This window comes from Lygodium microphyllum, chromosome 1, assembly GCF_053477565.2.
Source record: "Lygodium microphyllum isolate KBCC chromosome 1, Lygodium_microphyllum_v1.1.10, whole genome shotgun sequence".
Lineage (NCBI taxonomy): Eukaryota > Viridiplantae > Streptophyta > Polypodiopsida > Schizaeales > Lygodiaceae > Lygodium > Lygodium microphyllum.
The window spans coordinates 57806298-57823620 of record NC_141135.1 but is presented as its reverse complement, the minus strand read 5'-3'; positions in this window follow the sequence as shown (position 1 = coordinate 57823620).

Here is a 17323-nt window from a genome sequence, read left to right as displayed (position 1 = left end):
AGATGCTTACTCACATAAAGCCAAGTATTGTTAAAATGATCCTGGAAATATTTTCAAACACCCTTGAAGAACCTCTTATTTCTTCTTCGTCCTCCTAACTATCTTTTGTAATGTGCATACAATCATGGCTTTCTTTCTGAAAAGGGTGACACCTCTCAACTTTCCTACAACAACATGGCATTGTTGCAAGGAAGGATTCAAAGGATTATGCCCACCACTTCCATGTTGCTCAATATAAATAACTATACTCCTAATCTCTCATATGAAACTTCTCAAGTTGATTGGGTTCTTACCCTATGAGATGGATTGCATAGCCTAAGGTCATGCAAATCACTACACAAACTTTAGGCCTATACAAAGTTTTTGATGAAGATGGTGCCTCATAGTGGATGCTCCTACAGCATATTGCCCAATCCGATCCCCTTGGGCAAAGCATGAGATAAAGATATACAAGGTGGGCCTTTGTGTTATTCTATAACAAGAAATAATGAGGACATAATCATAGAGTTCTCTCAAATATGCTAAACCCATAGAGCATATAGTTGCAAATCCAACATTAGAACATGACGTGCATCTATGCATATGTCACCTTCATTGAAGGTATTCATCCCCTTGTTATTTATGAAGACATAGCTTCCCCTATAGCCCCAACATGCCAAGCACATGTCAACAATCTTGCCTCAAATGCAACAAATCTTATGGCCCCTAATAGAAAACACATAGATGGAGCTTGTGACATACAAAGCCATGTCTTAAGTCATGGTTGAAACCCTTGTACTGCAATAAGCTATCTAAGTGAAGGCATGGATGAGGTCGATGCTCATGTGCACACTAAGCTTCTAATGGTAGAGCTGAATAAAAGTGTGAGCTTCAAAGCCTAAATACTAGCACTTGCCAAGACAAGTGCCACAATTGATGTGCTAGAAGCAACAACATTTGCAATCACCAATGGACAAGAAGGTTGAGTCCATAACAAGATGGAACCATTGGGGCTAGAGGGACTCGACAAGGCTAGCCACAACCCTATATCCAAAACCTTTGTTTCTACTCCTAGTATTAGTAGCACTTTTAAAATCAAGACAAAATCTTTGCCTACAACATGCACAATGTATCTCAACTATTGTCCTCTCAACAACTAACAATGCACATGATAATGCCCTTTAGACCAAAGAAAATCTTGAGCAAGATTTTTGTATATGCAAAAGAAGGTTTCTCTATTAACCCACAAGGCCTATAGCATGCCACTCACATGAATGTCATAAAGATTCAACAAACTTGATTTTCATGGCAATCCTAGTACAATAATGGCTACAAAACATTCTTGAGTTATGATTTCACCTAAATAACTCCTCAAATGTCATTTCATATGTGACATGGGCCTTCCTTAATCCCCCAAGAATCACTTTATGGAGCTTAAAAATTGCAATTTATGGTAATAAACAAACTTTATTGATAATGACTATAGAAAAGGCTAGTCCTAAGTTGTCTGACTGATCATAACAGAGAAGAAAAGGAGAGTGGAAGAGAGGCTTCACCTATAGACCACACCAATAGTATCCTCCCAAAGTATATAGCTATAAGTAATATTTTGCATAGATTATTTTTTTTCTTTTCTTATTCTTGTTAAATTCAAGTGCATGCCTTGCAGTCACTACCTTGTTATCATAGTATTACATTATAGAGGTGACATCATTGCCCATATCCTTGTGTTTGCATCAATATATCTATTGAAATAGTTTAAGAGCTTTCCTTGAGAAACCATGCTCTAAATGTGTTGTGATCATTATGATCCAAGACACCACATCCTTGTTACATAGTGTAAGAAATCTCTCATGTCTTGACTTCAAGCTACTATAGGTCTATACCATTTCACATGCACATTCAACATTGCAATATCAAGAACAAAACCACTAGAAGACACTTTTGCATCTTGAACCCTTCATGTAGCTTATCTCATTGTTGCATGGCTCTGACAAACATAAGACAATAACTATACTCAGCTTAGCATTGTCCTATGCATAAATATATAGGTTCTTGCACACTTGTTTGATAACATAAATCGGATACCTACTTTATTGAAGAGCATAATAACAAAGGACAACAAAAAACACAATGAGCATCATAGTCATCACTAATACTCCAACAAGCTCTCAAATTGACCAATGATTTTGCAAATGAATATAAAATGACACATCAAATGATTGGCCACTTATTTTCTATAGGACACACTACAATATATCAATTAACAAAAGCATGTAACCTGAAGATAGACATTGTACCAATAAATTTGAAGCATTGACATTAGGGACAATTGATGAATTGATAAATATTACTCCAAAAAAAGGAAAAAAAAACTAGGAGAATGGGAATTAACTACATCATAGCAAATACCGGCTTCTATTTATTAGGTGAGATTCCCTTTTTGCACTAAATGTAGGCCTTAACATAATCAATTGTATCATAGCTTTCACCTTAAAGTGTGTTGGTATTTCAGATGATGAAGCAAGCTTGATTATGCTTCACAAGGTGTTTAGTAGTTTACCTCCTTTATGTCCATTTTCTCCTCTTGCACATCCTTTGGAACTTGCTCCATTTCATCCTTCTCATTCTTTACCTTGTGTAGCACTACACTTATATGTAAGAACACATCCATTTGCCTTACTTCATTCGGTAATAGACATATTCAATGACTATAATAGGAAATTGTGTAGTAGAGGTCCACCTTTGGTTATTCTCTTCAATTTCAACTCCCTCACATGTTGAAAGACTCACGATACAGCTCAACACTCTAACATTCAAATCAATTTTCATTCATTATAATACTTGGTATAGCTAGAGCAACTCTCGTGGCCATGTGAATCAATTTAAAGCCTCTAGTTTCATCATAATTTTATATCATTGGTGTAGCTCTTAGGCTTTGGGGGGGAGAGAGAGAGAGATAGAGAGAGAGAGAGAGAGAGAGAGAGAGAGAGAGAGAGAGAGAGAGAGGGGGAGAGAGAGGGGGAGAGAGAGAGAGAGAGAGAGAGAGAGAGAGAGAGAGAGAGAGAGAGAGAGAGAGAGAGAGAGAGAGAGAGAGAGAGAGAGAGAGAGAGAGAGAGAGAGAGGTAGAGATGAGCTAAGAATGGTGTTGAAGATGCCATGAAGAGCTCTAAGAGTGTGGTGTACTCATGATGAATCCAAATTGTAGGAGCAAAAGTCCACTGGAGCCAATGATGAAGGGAATAAAACACTATCCTAATTAGTAGGATGTTGTGAATGTCTATAAGTAGCAAAACACAATATAGGTTGAAAATTGGTAGCCCAATCGACAACAAATGATAGTGATGTGATCACCTCAATTGGCTTTTCTCTAGATCCAACAAATGCAGGTTGAGATGATGAATACACAACTACAACAAGCTATGGAGATCATGAAAAACAATATTAGCTTGCATGTGACAATGACAAGCTTGGTGGCATCAAGATGATGGGGGCCTCCAATAATGGAGAAGTCTCATAAGACATAGTAGAATCCCAAGAAGAAGGAGTCTAAGGCAATGTGAATTGGTTACATGTTGTTCATGTATCTCGCACAAAACCAAGCTCTCCACGATAACCATAGGATCCTCTTTAGAAGAACATCAGCTTTGATACCATGTGAAGGTTGCACAAAGAAAATACAGAATGTAGAAACATGGTTGAAACACAATAGCTCAGCTAGCAATGCAATCAACCCAAGCCCTAAATGCAAAATAGATGTAGATATATATATATATTGATGGACATAGTGGATAGAGCTTGCAGCAGAGCAAGGAGATGCCATGGCTATGCACCTCGATGCAATGTGAGATATGCACACGTGCGTGTGTGCGTGCATGTGTGTGTGTTCATCTTCTTAACAAATTCGAGATTTTTTTGGTTAAAATCAAGAATTCCATTTTCCTATTTCAAGGTAACATGCTTCCAAGCAAGATATTGACAACTCTTTCTTGACTCATTTTCCTAAAATCGAGCCACTTAACTCAAGTTAATTGGTGGGCAAATTTTTCAAGATCAACACCATACCATTGTAGTAGCATATGTCTTAACAACAATGCTCATACATACAAGCACACTATGTATCTCTATAGTTGATCTAAACATTGTTATCCCATGCATATATATATATATATATATGCTTGGCCATAAACATATCCAAGCATATTATATATTAATGCATTGATTAGAACACACACACACACAACTTGACTGTGCTTTTTCACTACACCTTTACACACATAAGCAATGTTTGCTATGCGTAGATATTCAAAAGTTTGTCATAAAAAAACTCATTGGTGGATAGGCACTCACATGGATAAGGTCCTCTCAATGGTGTAAAGTCCCTCTAAATAATAGGTTTCCTCTTTGCCCTAAACTTAACCTTGCTCTCGCTTCCTTTCGTCCTCTCAAATCATGGTCACCATGAAGCTCGTCATCACTCCATATGATGATGTCGGCTTTCCTAGTGGATCCACACCATTTCTCTCGACCTGTGAGACCATATGGAGATTAGAAAATGGTAGAGAATGTAGGTTACTCACATGATGCACACCTATAACATTCCTCAAGAGATAACTAATAATCTCTCATGGCAAGTCTTGCTTCAATAGTTGTGCCTATTCATCAAGATACCTACAAACTCTATATTGATGACACCCTGGTTCATCTAGCATTAGCCCATATTACACTCATTTTTTAATCCACCACCATATATGTATTCATGGCTACATCATACATAAATGATGCTAAGCATACTCATGATGAGTACATATCTCAACTTGAGCTTATTTGCTTACTTGGTTGGGCAAGATCCTCCGCAAGGTGGTGGGGAACTGGAAGTTAAAATTGAAGGGGCCCTTGGACGTTTCTTGCCTCTCCCAGATCACAAGGTCGGCGTGGAAGCTTGCTCGGGTATAGTCTTCACATGGTGGGATAGGTGCCTGGGGTGCCCTCACTCCCTTGGCGTTCCATTTTCTCCTTGTCTCCTCCACCATGCATTTTCTTTTCTCCCTCAATGCCTCCTTTCTTTTTGCAGAGGTGTCTGCGTGTTGCTTCTCTTCAGGCCATGGGGAAGGAGGTGGTGGGACAAGCTCTTCTTCGCGTGGTCCCATTTCAAAGTTCACATACACCTCTCTTTCCTGGCTTGGCTCTTGCTGCTCTCCTTTGATGAACTCAAGTGCATCCACCTCCTGCGAGGTTAGGCCTGCCAACAGGAGATAATGGTGTTGCTCTTCCAAGCTTGGGCCAACCTCACTAGGTTGTGGTGGCATCTGTAGTCTTTCTTTCAGCACTTTGCGAGCCATTCCCAATTTCCTTTTCATTGCCTCTATGGACTCTCCCTCTTCTGTTTGGGTGACGTCCAATAGGGTATCCAAGAAGGTGCGCTGCTGGGTCTAGAAGCTCACTTGGGCAGCCTCTGCTCTACTTTCTGCCAGTATCTTTTCTTTTCTACTTTAGCGAGTCAGCGTGCCAAGGCATTAACTCTTTTTTCGTTCTGATAGCCTATTCTTCTGCCCTCCTGTTCATATCTTCGAGGTTCTCTCCTTGTCTCCGGGCTAGCACTGTCAGTCTGTGTTCTTGGTCTTCAATCTCTGTCCTTAGCTTGTGCTACTCTTCTTGTGTTGCGGTAGTCTCTTGTGTTAGTTTTTCCACCTCTCTTTCATACATGTAAGCTCTTTCCTCCCTCAGCTCCTCCAGCTCTTTTGTGGCTCTAGTGATTTTCTCCATTTTAGCTTGTAGATACTCGTAGCGTGCCACAATCTCTTCATTGTGCTGATGTAGGCATCGTGTGGCTTCATTTTCTTTGTTCAAGTGCACCTACCATTCTACTTTTGTCTCTTCCTTAGCTTGTAGTTTCTCTTTCAGTTCATTGACTTCCCTTTGGGCCATGGCCATTTGGCGTGTTCTCTCCAACTAGGATGCAGCCATGGCCTCTTTTTTAGCTTTGAGCTCTGCTACTGTGATTATCTTCTCCTCCTTATGCTTTCTCTAATTGAGAGAGGAGCTCCTTGACGTACTCGTCGTAGTTTTCAGACGGCCTCTCTGTTGCGGGGGCCGAGGTTATAGAGCTTGCCACCTTTGGCCTCTTAGGGTCTCGCCTCGACTTAGTGTCTGTCGCCGTAGCCGGCCTTTTGGTTCCTACAAGGGGACAGGAGTCTTATCTTTCTGTTAAAGAGTATGCTAGAGCCTTTGATAGTACTCTTAGGCTTTGGCCAAGAAGATCCAGTGCACTACCAGATGATGTGCTATGTGAGCTCTTTCTGAATGGCTTAGAGATTAATACGCAAATCCAAGTGGGACTGCGGAATCCTAAGTCATTAAGGGAAGCAAAAATGCATGCCATTGATTATGAGGGTCATATTCAGAGATGTTGGGAAAACTTTTGGAATTTTTCCCGCTCAGTATAAGTGCATCCTAGCTTCCAACCATTTCTGCAAGAAGACAGCTCACTTGTTGATACCAAGGCAGCCTATGAGGGGAACCTTGGTAGTGATGGCTGGCATTAGTAGAGTGGGAATGGGGGTGATTGGGGCTTTGCCCTTGCCTTCTTGCACCGCAGGTGGCATGAATTCTGGCACCTAGGTGCTTGAGCTCGGCCCTTCGTTTCTAAGAGGGCTCACAGGTTTCAGCTCGGCGTGCTTGGACTGTTGCTCAATGGACCTATGCGTGGCGAGGGCTATGTCTTCCTCCTCCTTTTTTCTCAACTCCTCCTCGTTTTCCTGCTTTTGCTTTCTTTCCTCCTCAGTCTTTTTGGACTCTCTGCAGGCCTTTTGCAAATTTTCCTTTTCTTGTTTCCTCCTCTCCTCTTCTTGCTGTCCTTGTGCAATTTTCTTCTTCGTCTTCCTAGTCTTTCCTTGGCTAGTTTGCTCTTGTTCTTCCTTGTCTTCTTCTTCCTCACTCAGTGTCCTTTCGCTAGATTGCGCCTCATGTTCTCAATGAGGTGGTGACCTTCTTGGCATTTCATCCACCCCTTCTCCTCCTTCTTTCTACCCTTGTCCCAAAGCTTCCCTGATGATTGCGGTGAGGACCCCCCCCCCGAATCCAATGGTTGCGACCTTTGAAGACGAGGCTTTTCTTTTAGCTTTGGTCGCAGGAGATTCCCCTCCTCCAGTTTGTCCTCTCGTAGCCAAGGCTTTTGCCGAGGACTCAATGGTCTTCCTCACAAAAACATTGAGGTTCACCTCATCTATCGACCTTGCTGCGACGCTCTCTAGTAGGGGGACATTGATGCAGCTCATGATGGTGTTGTATCTTTGACTAGAAAACAAGGTGTGCACCATTTTGGCTTGGAGTTGGATTTTGGGGTCAGGGATATCTGCTAGGCTGATGCCATCATTGGTGTGGACTTTTACTTTGTCCATTCCTAGCAAAGCATATACATCTCTTTTCGGTTTCCTCTCTATTTTGTTTGCCAAGCCCAATGCCTTTTCCACTAGCTTTGAGGTCAATTTAATGACATAATGCATCGAGGGATGAAATCTATCAGGTGGACGTCTGTCTCTAGCAGACCGTATCACGGAAGGCTCTGCTGCCTGCCCAGCTGCTTGTCCAACACCCTGACCATGAGCATCTGTTGCAGCTGTAGGTTGTCCAACTGGCTGTGCAGGAGCTCTCGGCTTCTCTTGAAATATGACCCTACGGATCTCAGCAACTCTCTCAAGCTACCTATGCATCTTGTCTTCATGGAAGGCTACATCATGACTGCAGATGACTTTCCGCGCCTGCGGATCCCAGAGACGGTAACCCATCTCGCCTGCATCCCCATAACCAAGAAAAATGCATTTGACACTCTTAGGATCCAACTTACTTCTCTTGTCCCTGGGCACATGGCAAAATGCCTCACATCCAAAGACACGGAGATGCGCATAAGAGGGAGGTCTTCCAGCCCATACCTCCCCTGCAACCAAATTCTTACGGTTAACCTCTTCCTGCAGAAGAGCACTCTCAACATCAGATAATTTCAAGGTAGCAGCAGAGGCACATAATGCAGTGTGGAGTACATCCCATGACTCATTAAGAGTACCAAGCAAGAAAAGAGGAGTGACATCCTCTACAAAATTGATGTCTTGCAAAGTCAAGTTCTTGAGTATAGCATGGAACTGGCTCAAGTGAGCAGACATAGTCACATTCTCCTTCATGCGCAGATCCATAAGCTGCTTCAGCCAATACATCTGACTCCCTGGACTTTTCTTGTCATAGAGATTCTTGATTTTATCCCACAACTGCCATACACTCTGTTCTTCCTCAAATACATTGTAATGAACCTATTCTGTGAGAGATAATACAATAGTGGACTTGCATAACTCATCAAGCTTAAACCATTCCTTATCTGGCATAGTTGCACACGGCTGCCCCCGCTGAACCTCAATGGTTTGATATGCGATTTCTGCACCAACACTTGCCAAATCTGGCTCTTCCAATAAGAGTAATTCGTACCATCAAACTGAGTGATGTTGAAAATAGCATGATCAGTGGGGATGAATTTGCCATAATGCAGGCTGGAAGACTACAGACAATTCTAAACTGCGTGTTGTTTACTGCAGAAAATGACCAAAAAATCACCAAAATCGAGAGAAAATGGCGAGAAAAGTGTAACCAAAGCTGCTGCCCACCAAGTACTAGTGAAAGTACATCATTTCAGAATATTTCAACATGAAAAATCCATATCAGTCTGGAGTTATATGCTTCAATGTCGGTCAAGCATACAAGATGCTCCCACTGGCACAAAAGGAAGATAAAGGAGCCCAACAGCTCAATCAAACCAAGTCAAAGTACCAAAGACAGGTAACCAAGACAATGCCTCAATAGCATCCCAAGAGCATGACGGCTATAGAGCAACTATAGGTAGCATCCATGAGCAAGACATACATCCTAATAAAGATCTTTGACAACCAAAGTGACATCCAATACAAAAATTCCGGAATAACAAATGAGAATCCAAGCCAAGTCTTCAAAGAGCACTAAAGCTCAACAAGTACATGGTACATTGTGCCAAGACAAATGCATCAAGCCGTAGGTGTCGGGTAAGCATGTATCCAAAAAGCATATAACTGTCAAAGCACTGACCACTGTCAAGCATAGACCGATGTCAATAAGTGTGGGCTGAAATAAGCTCAAGCTTCCAAAAGCATCAGCACTAGCATCAAATGTCTGTGGACTATTTATAATAGTCCTAAAACACTATTTTTAGCCACCAAACCAATGCCTAATCTCCAAGGATCAATGCCAAGTATCAATACATGTGCAAAAAGCTCGAAATGGAGCCCGAACAAGTGCTTAATGCCAAGCTGGAGCTAGAGCTGAAGTGGCTGAATGGTGCCTGTCCAGAATCAGGCGCAGGTTTGCGTGATGTTGCTGCTGCTCTTGCTAGTCCACGTGGCAGGTCTGGAGAGGTTGGATGGCTCAAACATGAGCCAAAGAGGTCTGGGAACAAGCCTCTAGCAGCCCACAACCAGTGGCAAAGAGATATGAAGGTTGGAAGCTTCAATGGTGGCTGCCTTGTTTACCTAGACTTGTGGACTAAGATAAATCTCTAAAACAATGAAGCAATACCTCAATGTCAATGCCCTGTGTTGAGAATCTGCCAATCACACCCTATGTATGCCCCTTTGTATGGAACAACTAGGCTAGGAAGATGCAGTTCATTCTAGGAAGAGAGACAAATCCCATAGGCACAGTGATGAAATGTGCTACCAAGCATTCCTATATAATGATGTACTTGACTATCACTTTCATATGATGATAATGCAATAGTACTTGTCTCTTTGTGTCAAGTCTCTGTGTCATTGTCAGTCCTACACAAGATTGTGTTTATGAGTTCAAGTCTCAATCTTGAAACCTAATTCACTTGTGTAACAGTTGTCTTCTTTGTCAATGTCAACATGAGTAGTATCTTCACCTTCCATCCTCCATAGCTTCCGCCTTTGCCATGCTCTAGATCCCGCATTTCTCACACCCTGATGGTGCCTCAATAGGCCGGGAAGAAGCTCGGGAAGCCGGAGAGTGACGGGAGCTCAAGAGAATGAGCTATGGGTGCCGGGAAGGAGACCCAATGCGAGTGGGGAGTCGATGGGAAGCTGAGAATGCCATGAGCCAAGCTCAAGAGTCGGGAAGCCGAGCTCTGATACTAGTTGAAAGATGAGAAGGATCGAAGCTTGCACGTGAGAGCTATGGCAGGAGAGCAAGAGCAAGAAAGAGAGAGACAAGAAATGGGAACTCCAACAGTCACAATGTGTGACTGGGCCTTCCTTTATTCAAACTGTCACTAAAAAAATAAAGAATAAAGTGACGGTGATGGCTGCCCGCCACCTGTACTGTGCAGTGGCGGTGATTGTCTCAGTGTAGTAATACACGGGCGGCTAGGCGGAGGCTCCTTTACCCCCAACAATATGCATTTTTGGTCCCAACCTTTAGTATTGCCATGCATTGAACATGCATGGAATCTCCTATCAGCTCCAAAACCTTTGTATTAAGTTTTCGTCGGGCCTCTATTAACTTTTAAGGTTGAGGAAGAGGCACGATTCTATTTCTCTTCAGCACATGACCAAACCCAGCCTTCATATCTTTGAATATCTTTGAGTAAGTCGTTGTGCTAATATCGGCCCTGTCACAAATGGATTGTGCATCCACAGCTGAGAACTCATTTGACACATCTTTTAATGTGTACTCAATCACCTTCTCCTTCACAGCCTTAAACTTAGGATTGTTCAAAGTGTTTTCCAATGTACTTGCCTTCAATAATCTACTAATACACAATCCAACCTCACCCTCACCTAGGTTCTCATTCTAAGCTACCTTACATGCTTTGATATGTCACTTCCACTGGCCGTTGTTCACAATTAACTCATTGATTGGCTTCTTCTTTCGTTTGCGCTCTTATGTTAGCTTGTTGTTGATCTTTCTTAGGTCGTCCAATTGTGCCTTTGTCTCCTCATATGAGATACCAATGTCATGGATAGTGTCCTGCATTGAAATAATTTGATTGTTTTGTTGAATTATAGTGTCATTCAACTGTACCACTTATCCTATGAGCTGTTGTATATGAAGTTGTGCATCGATCACATCATGACACATTTTTATGGTTGCTTGGCAAGTTATAAATACTTTGAATGCCTGATCATTGAGCCGTCTAGTGTAACCGAGCAACCCATTTCACCCTCGCACACATACTTCAACAAATTTGTGATTCCTAAGAAAGTTGGAGGTCTATTGTTTAAGGGGTCAATTGGGTAGATTCCCCCATCAACCCACAAGTCCAGATGTTTCAATCCCATTTGCATGTAGCTTTGTAAAACCTGAGGATTGACACTGGTACGCTGCGTTCTTTTGAATAATGGGGTGTATTCAATATCTACCTTAATATGAAACTTCTTCTTTCATGTATTCATTTTACTATTAATAGAAATGGGGAGCCTACTTGGTGGTCACAGGAGGTAGAGTGGAGATGCACAGAGAGGCACACAAAGGTGCTGAGGGAAAGGAGGGTGTAAGTAATTCACTCTATTAATGAAGGTTGCATAAACACAGAGAAGAGGTCAGAATAGAGCCATGAGAGAGAATAGATATGGGGGAAATAGCTCAAAGGGTAGAGATGTCCAAGACTTTTCATATTTTAGACATTTCTATTTTACCTCCAAAAACATTTCCAAAAAACATGAAATTTGACCAGTTGGTTTGTCTTTTGACCAAAAGCTAGAATATAAAAAATCCCCAAAATATCTTAAAATGAACTTTCGAAATTTTATTTTTCTTATTCTTGATTAAAAAATAAATTGCCTCGTATCTACTAATCATTTTGCATTGAAAACAAAGCACCACACTCCTGTAACTAACTCCTTTTTGAATATAAAATTTGGTTGAAAAAGACTTCTTGAATGAGGAGAGAGAATGAATTTGAATATATCTTTGCAGATAATATAAAAAAGGTAAAATAAGAGTGCAAAAGTTGAGAGAGAATAGGATTATTTTACTATTCTTCTCTTCTCTTTTCCTTATTTTAAGGAGGAGAGAGGGGATACTAAAAGGCCCATTTGTGAGTTCATTTTTTTCCTAATGCATTGTCCTATGTACAAAAACAACTTGCACTGGTGTATAGGAACAGCTTGCATTGGATTGATATCAAATCATGTCAATGTGAGGAGTAATGACTAGTGTGGTTTGAAGATCAATGGCAAGTCCGATGGCCACCCGAAAATGCAAATATTAAAACCCGAAACTCGAAAAATGGCGGTAAGCCTCTTTTGAATGAAAATTCAAACATTTTTTGACATTTCATGATGCAAATCTTGTTCATACGTGATGAAAATTTTTTTAATGCTTGGTTGCAATATGTTTGAGGGCTATGCATCATAAAATTCAAAACCCTTGCTTGAAATCATGAGTTATTAATTTTTAAAAATCTAAAAAGCATATTTTAAGAGAAAAATGATGTGTTTTGTCATTTCAGGAAATCAAATCTTGTTCATATGGGATAAAATTAAACATCAAGATAGATCAAAGTGTGAATTAATGTATTGTCTCGTAAAAATAAAAAATATATATAAAATAAACTAAAAAATAGACAAAATAAATTTTACACATAAAAAATTATACAAATACTCTTTACACCTACCACCACAAGCAAATCCTTAAATGGTAGAGGGAAGGGGTTGTGGGAAGTTGAATATCATTGGAATGTTGTTTTTATGCATATTTAATATATAGGATCTAATTATTTTAAGTCTAAAAATTTGAAAGAGATAGTAGCACAAAGTTGGAAAGGGCAACACGTTGGAGTACGATCTAAATATTTTATCTACAAACACCTTCTTTGGTTATATCAATTCATAGTATCTATACGCTCCTGGCCCATGAATCCATGGGATTGTTTAGGTGAGTTTAGGAGGCTTTGTTGGCTAGAGCCTTAGAGCTAGTCTTGGGCCCATTTTTGGTCCCGACACTTTTCATAGCCTTCTTAGATTTCTTTCTTATTGCTAATTGATTTGTAGTCTCATTTGTTACACATTTATCAAATGTTTTGGAGGATGAACTTAATTCTCTCTCCTTCTCCTCTATCTTTAAATGGTCCTTTTTTATTCCTTTTATTGCTATCTTTCTATTTCCTAGCTTGATGGACACTCTTGTTGTCATTTAGCCCTTTCTTGAGTCCCATATTCTTGTGGAATGTTTTTGTGTGGTGGAGGTTGTCTAGCATGTTTCTATGGCAATAAATCTTGAAGGGAGGCTTATGTGCTTACAGCAATGATCCTAATGGGAGCATTGCCATAGTTTATGATACTTTTTCTTGCCTTTGTATAGTTGAGCTTCTCCCTTAAATCTTTGTGAAGGACATTACGGGCTAGAGACTCGATGGTGTATTTTAAGGTCCTAGTTAACCAAGTTTCCTATCATGACATCCTTCATTAACCATTTGGATATCTATGTCGGAATGGTTGTGGCCTTGTTGTAGGTGAAAAGGTGGTGGAACACTTGGGCTACAATGTTTTGCTATTGGAACTCAACATTTGGGACCATTTGACACATTTCTATTATTTTAGGAGTTTGGACCTACGAAATCTGCGATTAGCTGTCACCTAATCTCCTCACAGATGTGTATGAATCTAAAGACTCAAAAAAATGTAGAGAACATACTTACTATCACTTACCACACCATCGTAGCTCATATTGGAAAGTAGGCTCCACGATCTACATGTCTACTCTTCATCTCGATCTTGCTACTAGTGTTGCCATGTGAAAGAGGAGATATTATAGGCAAGCTTTTTTTGAAAAGAAGAGAGCTTCTTGTCATGCATCCTTCGCTCTCCCTCACACTCTCAACCCCATGTGCACACATGTACACATGATTCATCAAGATAGGAAGGAGAAGAAGATAAGGAGAGAGAAGAGAGCTCGACTCCTTGTTTCTTACTCTTTCACACACTCACACACTAACTCTTATACCTTCTCTCATAGACAATAGAGTAACAAGAAAATGAGGAGCCAAATTTTGTACATACATAAACACCCTTTTCCATTAGTTCTCATTTTTTTAAACACAAGACGTTTAGGGCCAAGGTTTCCCCATGTCCCCCTTTGACATCTTGCCCCCCTTTAATGGCATTTCTAACAAGTCATAACTTCTATTCATGCTTCTAGACCTTAAGATTTAACTAAAAATTGACTAAAAAAATTTTCAACTTCAAAGTATCCATTGTTTGTTACAACTTGCATGAGTAGGATCCCAACTCTTATCAAAACTTGTGGGTAGGTAGGAGCCCAACTCTCATCAAAGTATCCACTAGTTCTTACAACTTGCATAGGGAGCCCAACCCTAAAACCTTTTTTTTCCCAAAAAATTTGTGGGCTTCTTTTCTCTCTTTTCTCCTTATACTTAACATGATTGCACCTCCAAGATGAGTGCCAATCCCATGACACTTATGCCAAAGGTATGATGCCACTATTGGCAAGAGACTCTAGGTCATTTGATAGGGAAGGATGGTGTGATGTGGTGTAAGAATTGAGGAGTAGGCTAAGAGTAGTGATGTTGAGAAACTCGATGCCAGGTAGATTGCATTGAAGAGAAAATGAGTAGTGCTGGTTGATGTTTGAGGGATTGTAATGGTTAAATACCACTGATGTTGATGGGTCTTGAGGAGCTCCATTGTACATGTTAAGTTACTCATGCTCTTCCTACAAGGTGTGTCTACATTAGTTGTATAATGGTTGGTGTGTGTGCAAGTATAATTGGGCGTTGGGTCAATTTTCAAGTAGGCTTGGAATGTTGTCCCACACTTGAGGACCCGTTTGTGAGAGATTATGGTGCTTGTGCTATTTTGAGGGTGACAAGTCATTAAATCAAGCTTGGGATGTGTTGCTCTTGATGTGCCCTACAATTGCAACATGGGGGAGTGGGCTAGGCTATTGCCCTAGGTGCAATGAGACTGCAATGAGGTTTTCTTTTTTTTTTCTTTTTTTTTGAGATACAATAAATAAACAAGGTACACGTGATGAATGAGGAGAATTAGATAACTAAGGAAGTGGCCTAAATGTGCACCACAAAGACAATCCTTTTTGAGAAGATATTCTTTGATAGACTCATGCAACTATAGCGATGACTCTCGGTAGAAGGGATGCATGCACATGACAAACATACCATCCACCATAGCTTCTAGTAAACTGAGTTCAAGATGTTGGTAGTAATAGGGATTAGAGCTAAAGGCAAACCATTGCCACTCGATTAGTTCCTACGTTGACATAAAAAAATAGTGGTGGTAGCACATCTTCACAAGGTGTTATTGATTGTTGTAGGAATATGATGAAGAGTCTGGTAGTTACTGTCACGTGCCTACCTAATAGTTCCCTAATAGCACGTTTTAGTGGCCCATCAGGGGAAATATCCTAGATGGCTTCGCCCGACACTCGCGAGAATGCACAGGGTCTATCGTCTAGGTTTCCCAGAGTCCACCCCATAATGGAAGGTACTGGTCATCCCCATGAGGATCAACCTGCAAGCTCAGGGTCCTAATTTGAAAACTGAGGTTTTGATGCATCAACTAGCTCCATTGGAGGTGTCCCACAAGGGCTTCTTGTCTGATTGGAGCGATCGTAGTTACCCTTGCTTCATGGAGTGCAACGCTTTTTTCCAGCAACTAGTAACACCATATTGGGGAATATGAGAATTTCCCATAAGTTTGGGACACATGGTCAAATCTTTGGGTTTGCTATAACTTGAACACTATAACTCCAAATCAAGCACTCTATATCTCAATAGATTCCATTTTTCAAGCGCTTTCCAATGATAGGTCACATCATATGGTTTTGAGAAACTTATGGATATGTTATCCAGGTGCCACCTTTTTAGTATTCAAAAAATGAAAATTGGGAGATTCCCAAACTCACTAATATTGTGTTTAGTCAGGATTCAAGGAACCTTAACAGAGTTCTGGCACAACTGCTGCACCTTTCCCCTAAGATAATTATTGATCAAGGTTTTAAGACCCAACCCTAGGTAAGTCATTGCTCGGTTCTACCTAATTTCTCCTAATTAACATTTCATTAAATCTCTTGAAGGAAGCTCCTAGCTTACCGGGACCACCCATCCGTAAGAGGGATCTGTCAGGGATCTCGCCCACCTGCTTTCCACAAATGGTTTTCTTTAGTTTTCTAATTACCTATCACATTAAGTTACGACATATAAAAGTATCTTCATTAATTAACCCGTTATCATAGGTTCCTTTGCACAATTTTACAACACAACATAAAGATAGAGAAAAACAATCTTTTGGAAAAATATATTTATTTATTATTTCGCAAAAGTTATTTACAATACTTTTTCCCTTCTGCATATGCAAAAGATAAAACCTCAGTTCATCAGAAAATCCCTTCTGTCTGTGTAGAAGAAAGCAAACCCTCCAAGATTTCCGTCCCTTCACTAGTACCGGGGACTCCAGGATCCCATCTTGATTCACGTGAGGGTCAGGCAGTTCCTAGGAGCGATTGAGAGATTTACGGCCAGAGCCTCCTGGCATTCCGCCTCCTCCTGCCTAATGGATTCCTCACCAAGTGACCTCTCGCCATCGGGACCGGTCCAAAGCTCCTCGTGGTGGTACAAAACAATCCCCCTTGGAGTAGGGTTCTGCGTCTAGCCGTGGGGGAGGCATAGCGCGATCTTTCATCTTATTATCCTGATTAGATATTTACAATCAGATCTAACTACTACAAGCACAATTAATCATTCTTGTGCAACCATCAATACATGCACAAATAAAAAAAAGAAACGATAGCAAGTGTTTTTAGCATAGGAAGTAGCCCCACCCAATTCTAGGGTTTCTCTTTTAAGGTCCCACCTTATTCTTAGGGCTTCGCTTCCTACTTGCAACTCTTTTTTTCGGATCCCCAAGTTATTTCACGAATCTGAAGTCTATTTTGTCCTTATGAAAACTTGGTATTTTTGCCCTAAAAGATAATACGGGCATTTATACCTATCGCAAGCAATTCATGTGCTACCCTGCCCTAACCCATACTTAGCAGGATTTCAAATGCTTTTCCAAGTCTGTTTAGACATTAGAATTTGTATCGACAAATTCTTATCAATGTCCAATAAGTCTTACAGACTTTCGATATTTATTTAATTTCTTGATACTGATAGTTTCAGGGTTGTCGAGTATTTCATAGTTGTTTTTGCTTCAACATTCTTGATATTTTAGGTAAGGTTTTCTCATTGTTTCATATGTGGTTCGACTCATGATATTGACGCTCTCGCTAATATAACCATTAATATTAATATTGTGTTGTTTTCAGTAAGAAAATAATTTTTATTTTATTTTTC